The sequence below is a fragment of the Triticum urartu genome, chromosome 3 (assembly GCF_003073215.2).
Source record: "Triticum urartu cultivar G1812 chromosome 3, Tu2.1, whole genome shotgun sequence".
Lineage (NCBI taxonomy): Eukaryota > Viridiplantae > Streptophyta > Magnoliopsida > Poales > Poaceae > Triticum > Triticum urartu.
The window spans coordinates 277,198,067-277,210,658 of NC_053024.1; the positions used below are offsets into that span (position 1 = coordinate 277,198,067).

Sequence of the window (12,592 nt, forward strand, 5' to 3'; positions counted from 1 at the left end):
CATGGGACACCCGGTATCCGGGATCACTCCCCGTTGCATTGCACATTCCATGTATCCCATGTTTCTTTTGCACCGACGTCTCAATGAGTTGTCGAAATCGGAACAATGCCTTCCATTCCGTCATGGCGACCAAATGCTTCATATCATGTTCATGTCAACTTTTAAAAAAAATTGCATAAAACTTGCATATGTCATCCGCATCATGATAATAACATTTAAAATGTTTAAAATTGTTGTTTGCATTAAATTGATATATGCACATGAGGATTTACCGAAATTGTTGTTTGATGTTTCCGGCCTCATTTAAAGTTGCCTAAATAGTTAGTTTACTCATGCATCACCTCTTGCCATGTTAACCAACATTTAATATTGTTGGGTACATAAACGGGAGAGAACTAAATAAATGAATGTGGTGTTTTGTCAATATGCAACTCATTGCATATTGAGCTCCACTTAATTTGTAGTATTGTTTGTTGCACTTGCCCATGCCATGCCTCTTTACACCGGACATACATCATACTTGATTTTGCATCAGGCCATGCCTATGTGATGGTTGTTTACCATGTTGTTTGCTTCTTTCCGGTTGTGCTTCTTCTCCATAGTTCCGGTTACGTTGCGATTGTGAGGATCCGTTCGACTATGTTGGTTCATCTTCTTCTTCATGGATTCGGTCTTCTTCCTAGCGGGATTTCAGGCAAGATGACCGCCACCATGGATCTCACTACTATCTTTGCTATGCTTGTTGTCTCGATGCTATCGCTATGTCACGCTACCTACCACTTGTTTATCAAGCCTCCCAAATTGCCATGTCATCCCCTAACCTTTTTCACCTTCCCAGCAAACCGTTGTTTGGCTATGTTACCGCTTTGCTCAGCCACCTTATAGCGTTGCTAGTTGCAGGTGCAGTTTCAAGTTGTTCCATGTTGGGACATGGATATCATGGGATATCATGATATCTCTTATTTAATTAATGCATCTATATACTTGGTAAAGCATGGAAGACTCGGCCTTTTGCCTGGTGTTTTGTTCCACTCTTGCCGCCCTAGTTTCTGTCATACCGATATTATGTTCCTTGATTTTGCGTCCCTAACACGATGAGGGTTTATGGGCCCCTCTTGATAGGGTATTTAGAATATACTTGTAGGCTGACCCATCCGGACGTGTCCTGCTACTATCAGGGTGTCGGCACGCCGGGAGGTCTTGCTGGATTAGTTTTAGCATTGTCGAAATGTCATGTCCACCGGGATTCCGAGTCTGATCGGAGGGTCCCGCGGTGGAGGATTGTCTCCGCGGATCATGAGCTTGTCATGGGCTAAGTTGGGACACCCCTGCAGGGTTTAAACTCTCGAGAGCCGTGCCCACGGTTATGTGGCAGATTGTAATTTGTTAATATCCGGTTGTAGAGGACTTGAAGTAAACCCAATTAAAATACACCAACCGCGTGCGTATCCGTGACTGTCTCTTTTCGAGGAAGTTCGAGAAGAGAACACGGTGGGGTTATGCTTGAACTTAGGTAGTTCAGGATCACTTATTGATCATTACTAGTTTGCGACCGTTTGCGTAGTTTCTCATCTTACTCTTGTACTCGTAAGTTAGCCACCATACATTGCTTAGTAGCTTGCTACAACCTCACCACTTATCCATTCCATACCCATTAAGTTTTGCTAGTCTTGATACCCATGGTAATGGGATTGCTGAGTCCTCGTTGCTCACAGATTACTACAACAATAGTTGCAGGTACAAGTAAAGCGATGATCTGACGCTAGTGCGATGCTTGCTTGTTTGGAGTTCTTCTTCTTCGATCAAGGGATAGGTTCCGGGTCGGGGAGCCTGGGCTAGCAGGGTGGATGTCGTTCTTCTTTTTCGTTTGTGTTCATCCGTACTGGATCCTGCTCTTATGTATGATGATTGCTATGTATTGATGAACTGTTGTATTCATGTTGTAGCTTGTGGCGAGTGTAAGCATTTATCTTGTATTCCTCATATATTCAGTACATGGTATGTTGCAATGATGTCCACCTTCCTATGCGCTCAAAATGCGATTGTGCCCTGATCATGAGTTCATCACGTGATTGGGATAGAATAACATCTTGGGTGCTACAAGTTGGTATCAGAGCCTTACTGACCTTAGGAGCCCCCTTGATTGATCGAACCGCTGCCGTTGTTGAGTCTAGAAGAAAACTATTTTTGAGTCTAGTTATATCATAGAGTAGGAATTCTTTTTACTCCTCAGCCCCTTCGTCACTTTGGTGAGGAATCATGACGTAGGTGTTTTCCCACTCTTCTATCCTTTTTGACTCAATTTTTTTAGGATCACGAGGGTATTGTTGGATCATTGCGATATCATTGTGACGGGAATTCTGTCTTGGTGCCTCCTAACATTTAGGGATTGTGGCAGTGTCCCGGGGAGTTGAGCTCCAAGGTGTTTTCGTCACAGTGCTTATCATTTAAGTTACGGAATACTAGAGTTCGCCGACATTGAAAATGCTTCTATACTCTTTGTGGTGAGAGTAGTTTGACGACACCCAGTACTAGGGAGAGCGATTAGATGTATTGCCACATCTAGTATATCGGATGTTTTCAAAGGTCTGAGGTACACAATTTCCGAAAGTTTCTTGGTTATGTGTTGAAGGATGGATACAGTCGGAGCATAGGGCTTGTTAGTTGTGTCATATATTTGTGCCTCCCTGTATCCCCAACACCAGATTGCATAACCAGAAAATTTCAGGAGTTAATAGGTGGGAATTGAAGTAGTTACTAAGGATATCTTTCCGACAGATGCATGATATGAGATTGGGGTTCGACGTCTAGTGGTCCGCTGTAACACCCCGGATGTAACTTGCCATATTTGTAACTCCGACTCTGCCATTTACGGCTTTAAGTTATGAGATTCCCTTCGTGGTTGGGTTTTGTCTTCGTTTTGTATTTTGTTCATGTCATGCATTTCATATCATGTCATCATGTGCATCGCATTTGCATACGTGTTCGTCTCAGGCATCCGAGCTTTTCCCCATTCTCCGTTTTGCAATCCGACACCCCTACTTGCACCGGCATACCCCTATTGTCTCTTTTTGTGAGCGGGTGTCGAACGTTCTCGGAATGGACCGAGATTTGCCAAGTGTCCTTGGTACACCACCGGTAGACCGCCTGTAAAATTTCGTGCCATTTGGAGTCCGTTTGATACTCCAACGGTTAACCGGGGAACTGCAAAGTCCTCGTGTGTGTTGCAGCCCAACACCCCTCCAAAACGGACCAACGACCCATCCAAACCACTCCCATGTCCTCCGTCGTCGGATCACGATCGTGTGGGCGAAAACTACACTCCATTTGGACACTCCTACCTCCTCCTAGCTATAAATATGTGCCCCTCCCGAATTTTTTCGCGGACGAAACCCTAGCTCTCCCTCCCCTCGCACCGCCGGACACGTTCGGATCCGGCCGGATGCGTCCGCCGCCGCGTCCGTCCAACCCGCCGCCGCCACGTGTCCGTCCCCGCCGCCGCTCCGCTCCGCCGGCCCGCGAGCCCGCAGCGGGCCTGCGAGGCCCGAGCCGCCGCGCTCCTCCACTCGGTCGTCTCCCCGTCGGCCGGCTGCGCCACGGCGTCGTGCCACCGCCGCCTAGCGCCGCCCGGCTCCTTACGTCCCCGCCGCCCATCGCGCACCGCCACCGTGCCGCTTGCCGCCGCCACGTGCCTCACCAGTGCCGCCCCGCTTGCCTCGCCGGCCGCGTCTCCTCCGCCCTAGCGTCGCTGGTCGCCCCCGCCTCGTTGCCCCGGCCTCCTCCGTCATCCCGCTATAACACCCTCGATGCGACTATATCTCCCACGTGTTGAGGCACGATTTAGAGGCATAATCGCATTGAAGGCATATGTCGCAAGTGAGGTAATCTTCACACAACCCATGTAATATAATAAGGAAAGGGATACATAGTTGTCTTACCATCGCCACTTCACACAAATACATGAATAAAGCATTACATCATCCAGATACAATCAAGGTCCGACTATGAAACCAAAATAAAAGAAGAACCCCAAATGCGACAAAGGTCCCCGATCGACCCCAACTGGGCTCCACTACTGATCAACTAGAACGGAACAACACAAAGGACAAGATTTTCATCGAGCTCCTCCTGAGCTTGGTTGCGTCAACTGCAATAACTCATCAGCACCTGCAAGCTGGTTTTGGAAGTATCTGTGAGCCATGGGGACTCAGCAATCTCGCACCCTCGCGATCAAGACTATTTAAGCTTATGGGTAAGGTAAATGTATGAGGTGGAGCTGCAGCAAGCGACTAGCATATATGGTGGCTAAACATACGCAAATGAGAGCGAGAAGAGAAGGCAAAGCACGGTCGATAAAAGTATGATCAAGAAGTGATCCTGGTCTACCTACGTCAAGCATAACTCCAACAACCGTGTTCACTTCCCGGACTCCGCCGGAAAGAGACCATCACGGTTACACACGCTGTTGTTTCATTTTAATCAAGTTAAGGTTCAAGTTATCTACAACCGGACATTAACAAATTCCCATCTGCCCATAACCGCGGGCACGGCTTTCGAAAGTTCAAATCCCTGCAGGGGTGTCCCAACTTAGCCCATCACCAGCTCTCACGGTCAACGAAGGAATAGACCTCCACCCGAGACGTTCCGATCAGACTCGGTATCCCGGTACAACAAGACATTTCGACAAGGTAAAACTAAACCAGCAACACCACCCGAATGTGCCGACAAATCCCGATAGGAGCTGCACATATCTCTTTCTCAGGGCACACCGGATCGTCCAAACTTCCAGTAGGCCAGCCCAGAGTGGCCCCTGGTGGCCACCGGCGGCTGACAAGTTGACCAACACTCAGAGGAGCACTGGCCCGGGGGGGGGGGGGGAAAATAATGATGACCCTTGAGTCCGCGAAACCCAAGGGAAAAAAAGGCTAGGTGGCAAATGGTAAAACCAATGTTGGGCATTGCTGGAAAAGCTTTACTTAAGGAGAACTGTCAAGGGGTTCCCATAATAGCCCAACCGCGTAAGGAACGCAAAATCCGGGAACATAACACCGATATGACGGAAACTAGGGCGGCAAGAGTGGAACAAAGCACCAGGCATAAGGCCGAGCCTTCCACCCTTTACCAAGTATATAGATGCATTAATTAAATAAGATATATCGTGATATCCCAACAAGTAAATAAATGTTCCAACAAGGAACAGCCTCCAATCTTCACCTGCAACTAGCAACGCTATAAGAGGGGCTGAGCAAAGCGGTAACATAGCCAATCAACGGTTTGCTAGGACATGGTGGGTTAGAGGTTTGACATGGCAATTTGGGAGGCTGACAAGCAAATGGTAGGCATCGTAGCATTGGCATAGCAAGAGCGAGCAAACTAGCATAGCAAAGATAGTAGTGATTTCAAGGGTATGATCATCTTGCCCGAGATCCCGCAAGGAAGACGAACGAGTCCATGAAGAAGACAAACGGACGTAGTCGAACGGGTCCTCACAAACGCGATGTTATCGGAACCAACCCGAAGAAGCAAACACCGGAAAAGAAGCACACAACATAGTAAACAACCACGACATGAACATGGCATGATGCACAATCAAGTATGATGCATGTCCGGTTTAAAAGATGCATGGCATGGCAAAGTGCACAAACAATACTACAAATTAAGTGGATCTCAATATGCAACGAGTTGCATATTGACGGAACACCACATGACTTGTTTAGTTCGATCTCGTTTATGTACCCAACAATATTAAATGTTGTTAAACATGTCAAGAGGGGAAACAAATGAAAACTACCTATCTAGTCAAGGTTAAATGAGGCCGGAAGCAACGAACAACAATTCCGGAAAACTCCTCATGAGCATAAATTAGGTTTGGTACTGTTCTGCCCCAAACACAATTTTAGAGTTGTTTAACATGCAAATAAAGGTCACCATGTTAAACTAGGCATTTTTCTACCCCGATTACATATAAAGTTTATTAAAATCAGAGTTACGATTATTTAGTTATGAATTAAATCATTTTAGCATGGCATAGGAGCAAATTTAAACAAACATCATTTTAGACATTACAAACATGGATGAAAATGACATATTATGAAACTAGATGCAATTCTAAGCATTTTTCATATTAAGTTTATTTAGATCCGATGCACGGTTGGCGAGTTATTAAATGCATGAACTAGGAGGACTTTTCTGTAAAACAGTCATCTCTGGAATAAATAGAAAATTCATAGGTCTGAAAAAAAACATGGATGGGCCAAAATAGAGGCCGGCCCAACAAAACAATAGGGCGGGGGCTGCTCACTTCGGGATGAGGCCCAGATCTGTTGAGAGGGAGGCTGGTTGAAGGGGAGGCAGAGGTGGGCGCTGGGCCTGAGGCTGAGCGAGGCCCACCAGGGCGAGGGGGCGGCCTGGACATCGTCCTCGTCTCGTGCCCGCACGAGCAGAGGATCATGGCGGCGGCACTGGGACCTAGTAGGTACTCCGGTGAGGGCAGCGCAGCTTGAGGCGGGGAAGGTGACCGGAGGAGGCGGGACAGGGCGGATCCTCGCCGGGGACGGCACTGAAGACCAGATCCACGCGAAGGTGCAACCCAAAGGGGCTCCACGGCGCCGGGCAAGAGCTCAATTTTTCTGCGGGGCAGAGAGAGATTCTGAGAGAAAGAGGGAGATGTAGGCACGGGAAGGGGAAGAAGAAAGGGAAGGCAGAGGGAAGGAGCAGGGCGACCTGGCTTCTAGCTGCTGTTCCCCAGCGACGAGGGGCTCAGGTGCGGCCAGAGGGAGGAGGCGCTCACGCGAGAGGTCGACTGGCCACTCGATACGGATGAGGGCGGCGTTGGCGAGGTTCCTAGTCGGGGAGGCGCTGGCTTCAGGAGGAGGTGCGCCGTGCTCGGTGCAGGGATCGAGCAGGAGGAGGCAGGGGCTTCTCTGGTTGTTGGCTGGATCGATGGAAGTGCATCAGGGGGAGAGGTGGATCTGGTGGAGAGCTGATTGGTGGAATTTTGGATCGGGGAAGATCCCGATGGGGATTTTTTTGGGAGAGTGGCGCGCTAGGAGGAGTGGATGGGACAGCTCCCCTAATTTTTAGGGTTGCCCACTTATATACGTTATTGGATTAGGTTAGGGGGGGTATTGGGTCCGTATATATATAGTCAGGTGGAAATAGTTAGGGGCTATCGGACCCCTCCGATCGTAATCGGACGGTCGCGAATAAAATAGCTAGGAAGTCCAAATAAGAAAACGGAGACGTTTTGTAGATGTTTGGGGATGATCTGGATCCAACGGTAACGACAGTCCGGGTCGGGTCCGGGACAACTTTCGGACGCGCGTGAGGGGGGGTCGCGGACTGACGAGAGAGGTTAGGCTGGGACTGGCGGTAAGATGTAGTGCAGAAGGCAAAGAGCTGAGAAGAGGGAAGACAGAGAGACCCGACGACTATTTCCGGAGACCGAAAACGTCCAACGTTAGACCGGCTATAATGCCGCTATAGTTATCCGTTGGGGCATCAAACAAACTCCGGATGCGATGAAACTTGACAGGCGGTCTATCTACACTATAATAAGACCACACGTCAAATCTCATCCCATTCCGAGAACATTTTCCAGCCACTTATAAAATACTATCTCAGACATGCCGCGGGCGCGTGCAAGTGTGTCTGGGCTCAGAACGGACAACGGAGAGAACGAGGAGGCCGGGACGGATGCAAATTTTGAAAACATGATGATGCAATGCACATGATGACATGACAAAGGTGCAACACGCAAGCGAAAGACATGACAACGACAGCGAATAACTGGACGACACCTGGCACATCGGTCTCGGGGCGTTACACCCGCGCCGCCACCTCGCCGCCCCGACCTCGCCGGAGTATCGCCGGAGGTCTCCGTCATCGCCGGTGTTCGCCTCATCGCCGGACCTAGTGGATCGGGACGAGATCCACCGGGATCCCATCCAAACACCCCCCTCCACGCCGTACCTCTCCATCCCGAACCACTCCGTCCAGTTTCTGAGAGGTTGAAATTTCCTCTAAGTCCTTTTCCCCAAACTTTTTGATGCCCTGTTCATTGCATGATAACTCCATGACCATAGCTCCGTTTCATGCGCATGATATATCAAAATGTTTATTGGGATATGATCTTCATTTAATTCCATTGTGGCATGCTTTTTTGAGTCCATCTTGATGCCCAAATCATTGATGCAAGAGTGCTATAAAATGTTTACTCCTGTTACTTTTCAGATTATGATGTTTTGGCATTTTTGTCACATTTGATGTGTGCTTCATATGGGCATGAGCCCTACGTGTGTTTTTAACTATGCCATGCCATATTTACAGGGGTGCTTGCCATGTATTTTTGTGATCAATGTGGTGACTAGCACAAGCATGCAAAGTAGCCTTCGTGATGTTGCTGATTTCAGGGACTTAGGATTTTGCCAAGTCATTTTTCTTGCTGTTATTTTTATGCCATGTAAACATGATGCTACAGTGAGATCCATGCTTGTTTTGAGCATCTTCAGTAAGGGTGTTTTGGACATATGGTTATGCTCTATCCATCCATGTCTTAATCTTGCTCTACTTTTGCTATGAAATGTTCCTGGCAGATTGTTTACATGTTAATCAAGTTTGCCATGGTTGTTGTTAGTGATCCATGCATGCTATGATATTGCTCTTGCCATGGTTAGCTTCATTAACATGTCATCTTGCTATTTCTATGCTTATATTGTCATGCAATGCCTTGTGGTGAGTGAATTCAGCTCGCAAAGATGCCTTCATAATTCTGTTTTTGCCATGCTTAGTTTTCTGCTAAGTCTGAAACTGTTAATAAAACCTGCTATATTTACATGGGTGCCATCATATCTTCTGTGCCTTTTTGGCTCATTATCAGTAAAGGACGTTTGTTCTATGCATTTAGTAGATTCATGTCGTTCCCTGTATTTCTATGATATGTTCCTGTAGAATGTTATTTCTGGCACGTTAGTATTTTCACCAAGTCTGCGAAGCTGATATCTTTTGCACTGTTCCCATGCTTGTTTGAACCTACTCTTGTGTGATTTAGCCTTAACTCAGTGTTCATGTTTCGTCAAGTATCCTGAGTACATCACTGACATATGCTTTGTTGCTATGTTGGAGTGCAGTAGCTTAGTTTCTTGTTGCGTTCTAGATTGCATCGTGCTGTTAATCGCAGAATTGTGCCATTCTTGTTTTGCTTGCCATTTGCAAACTGTGCAATCGTTTCCGGTGATCCTTATATCGATTTCGACCGAAGTCATCTCATCTTTCCAACGGCACACTTGGTTTTCCAAGTTGATGCCTTGATCTTTATTTTCCTTCCGGAGCACGCTTATGCATTGCATATCATGTCATGTTTTGCATCATTTTACTTGTGCATTGCGCCGTGGTTGATTGTTGTTTCCTTTGCTTGTGTTCTTTCTTTGGGTAGAGCCGGGAGACGAGTACGTGATCGAGGAACCTGTTGAGTACGCTAACGAGGATCAAGCTTTCGTCAACTCTGAGAACTTTGCAGGCAAGATGACCATACCCTCGAAATCACTTCTATCTTTGCTTGCTAGTTGTTTGCTCTATTGCTATGTCGCGATACCTACCACTTGCTATATCATGCCTCCCATATTGCCATGTCAAGCCTCTAACCCACCTTTCCTAGCAAACTGTTGTTTGGCTATGTTACCGCTTTGCTCAGCCCCTCTTATAGCGTTGCTAGTTGCAGGTGAAGTTGAAGTTTGTTCCTTGTTGGAACATGGTTATTATTGGGATATCATTATTATCTCTTATTTACTTTAATGCATCTATATACTTGGTAAAGGGTGGAAGGCTCGGCCTTATGCCTGGTGTTTTGTTCCACTCTTGTCGCCTTAGTTTCCGTCATACTGGTGTTATGTTCCTTGATTTTGCGTTCCTTACGAGGTTGGGTGTTATGGGAACCCTTTGACAGTCCGCCTTGAATAAAACTCCTCCAGCAAGGCCCAACCTAGGTTTTACCATTTCCCACCTAAGACTTTTTCCCTTGGGTTCCATGGACTCAAGGGTCATCTTTATTTTAAACCCTCGGGCCAGTGCTCCTCTGAGTGTTGGTCCAAACTAGAGCCCCTTGCAGCGCCACTTCGGGGAAACTTGAGGGTTGGTTTTAGTTGTACGGATTGCTTATCCGGTGTGCCCTGAGACCGAGATATGTGCAGCCCCTATCGGGATTTGTCGGCACATTCGGGCGGCTTTGCTGGTCTTCTTTTACCATTGTCGAAATGTCTTGTAACCGGGATTCCGAGTCTGATCGGGTCTTCCTCGGAGAAGGAATATCCTTCGTTGACCATGAGAGCTTGTGATGGGCTAAGTTGGGACACCCCTGCAGGGTTTTGAACTTTCAAAAGCCGTTCCCGCGGTTATGGGCAGATGGGAATTTGTTAATATCCGGTTGTAGAGAACTTGACACTTAACTTAATTAAAATGAATCAACCGCGTGTGTAGCCATGATGGTCTCTTTTCGGCGGAGTCCGGGAAGAGAACACGGTCTCGTGTAATGCTTGAACGTAAGTAGCTTCAGGATCACTTCTTGATCACTTTTAGCTTCTCGACCGTGCTTTGCTTCCCATCTCGCTCTCATTTGTGTAAGTTAGCCACCATATATGCTAGTGCTTGCTACAGCTCCACCTCACTACCCTTTCCTACCCTTAAGCTTAAATAGTCTTGATTGTGAGGGTGTGAGATTGCTGAGTCCCCGTGACTCACAGATACTTCCAAAATAGATGCAGGTGCCAATGATGCCAGTGCAGGGGACGCTACCGAACTCAAGTGGGAGTTCGACGAGGATTCGGGCCGTTACTATGTTTCTTTTCCGGATGATCAGTAGAGGAGCCAAGTTGGGATGATCGGGGATCTAGCATTTGGGGTTGTCTTTATTTATGTTGGTTCCGTAGTCGGACATTGATTGTATTCTGGATGATGTATCACTATTTATGTACTGTGTGAAGTGGCGATTGTAAGCCGACTCTTTATCCCTTTCTTATTCAGTACATGGGATGTGTAAAGATTACCCCTCTTGCGACATGCCTACCATGCGGCTATGCCTCTAAGTTGTGCTCCGACACGTGGGAGATATAGCCGCATTGTGGGCGTTACATCCGCCTATCCACGGTTGGTTTACAGTGGTCTCGTTGTGTCTTAAAGAGTCTTTGGCTATGCTGATTCGGGGACGCTTCGTATGTCATGTGCACTGTCTTGTACATGATGGTGTTGTACGATCGAGCCCGTGCGGGCCCCACCATTAAAATTTCGGACGAAATCTCTATCCGGCTTATTCTGCATGCCAATCCTTTGTTTTATTTTGTGTTGTGGTATTCGAGTTGCTTCGAAGTCAAATGTGGATTCCATACCTTTTCCTAAGCGGTGTTCTCATATTTCTATGGGACTACTAAACCTTATTGATCATCGAGATTTTCTTGTCAATTCTTCTCAGCCGGCGTGTTCCCGTCAATTTAATCCGATCCCTTCAACGTTTGCCAGATCAATAATCAATTCTTCGCAAGATTGTTTCTTTCATCCGTCCCAAGTTGCCTTTGTTTTCCCGCCCTCCCACCCTTTTTCTTCAAGGACTCGGGTTTCTTAATCAAGTATCCATCTTATGGATGTGAAGTTTCTTCATTCTTTCCTTCAATGTTCTTATCCGGTGATTGTCATGAAGATGGTCAGGAGTTTCAAGTTCATCATTCTTTGTTCTTTTTTCTTCTCCAGTGGATTCAATGTAAGCTTTTGGTGTTGATCATAACCCTTTAATTGTTTCAAATGCTTTCTCATGCCGATGAACATCTTAATCATTCACTTCTCGCTATTCATTTGCTCCGGAATGTTGAAGATATCTCAGAAGATTCACGTTCCCATTCTCAATCCGTTCAAGTTATTTCGAGGTTGTTATCTCATTCGAGACATTTAATTCAACCGGTGCAATCCCCCCTTTCAATCAATCGTTCAACGGTGTATCTTTGAGTGGGCCCTAACCCACAGGTCTTTTCCCCGGATCTTACCTGACTCTTCTAATTCTTTCCGGAGTTATTCTCAAATTCATTTCAAAGTTTGACGTAAAAATGAATTATCATCAGCCATATTTCTTTCTCTAAGATCTTCAAAATTCTTTTCATTGTTGGTTCAACCTTTCTATTCTTCATTGTTCCAGAGTGCCTCGACAAATCATGGTGGTGTTTCCGGTCATCATACTCGGATTTTGAAGACCGAAGAAGAGTTCCTCTTAAATCCTTACCAGTTCTCTTGATGATTCATGGTTCTAGCTTCATGCCATCCTCTCAAATCATTTCCGATCATGAGAATTCTTTTCATACCCATCCGAAGCATTTCATGAGTTCTTTCCATTTTATTCATACGAAGGCCATCATTTTGGGTTTATTCATTCTCAATGTTCAACTCTCATTCCCCAATTGTTCCGGTGTATTGTTCAAGTTTTCTCTAGTCAGCTCATGATCTATTCGTTCTCATGTATCTAAATTCTGTCAAGTATCATTATTCATTTTCTATTTCTTCCCGGTGAATTGTGCCTTTGCTACGTTCATTTTCAATTCTTACGGTGGTTCGTTCA

General features: G+C 46.5%; 1 pseudogene; it reads left to right on the forward strand.

Annotated features, from left to right (window-relative positions):
• LOC125546807 overlaps window positions 1-3,743 on the forward strand; it is a 154,643-nt pseudogene extending 150,900 nt beyond the window's left edge.
• Window positions 3,744-12,592: the final 8,849 nt, after the last annotated feature.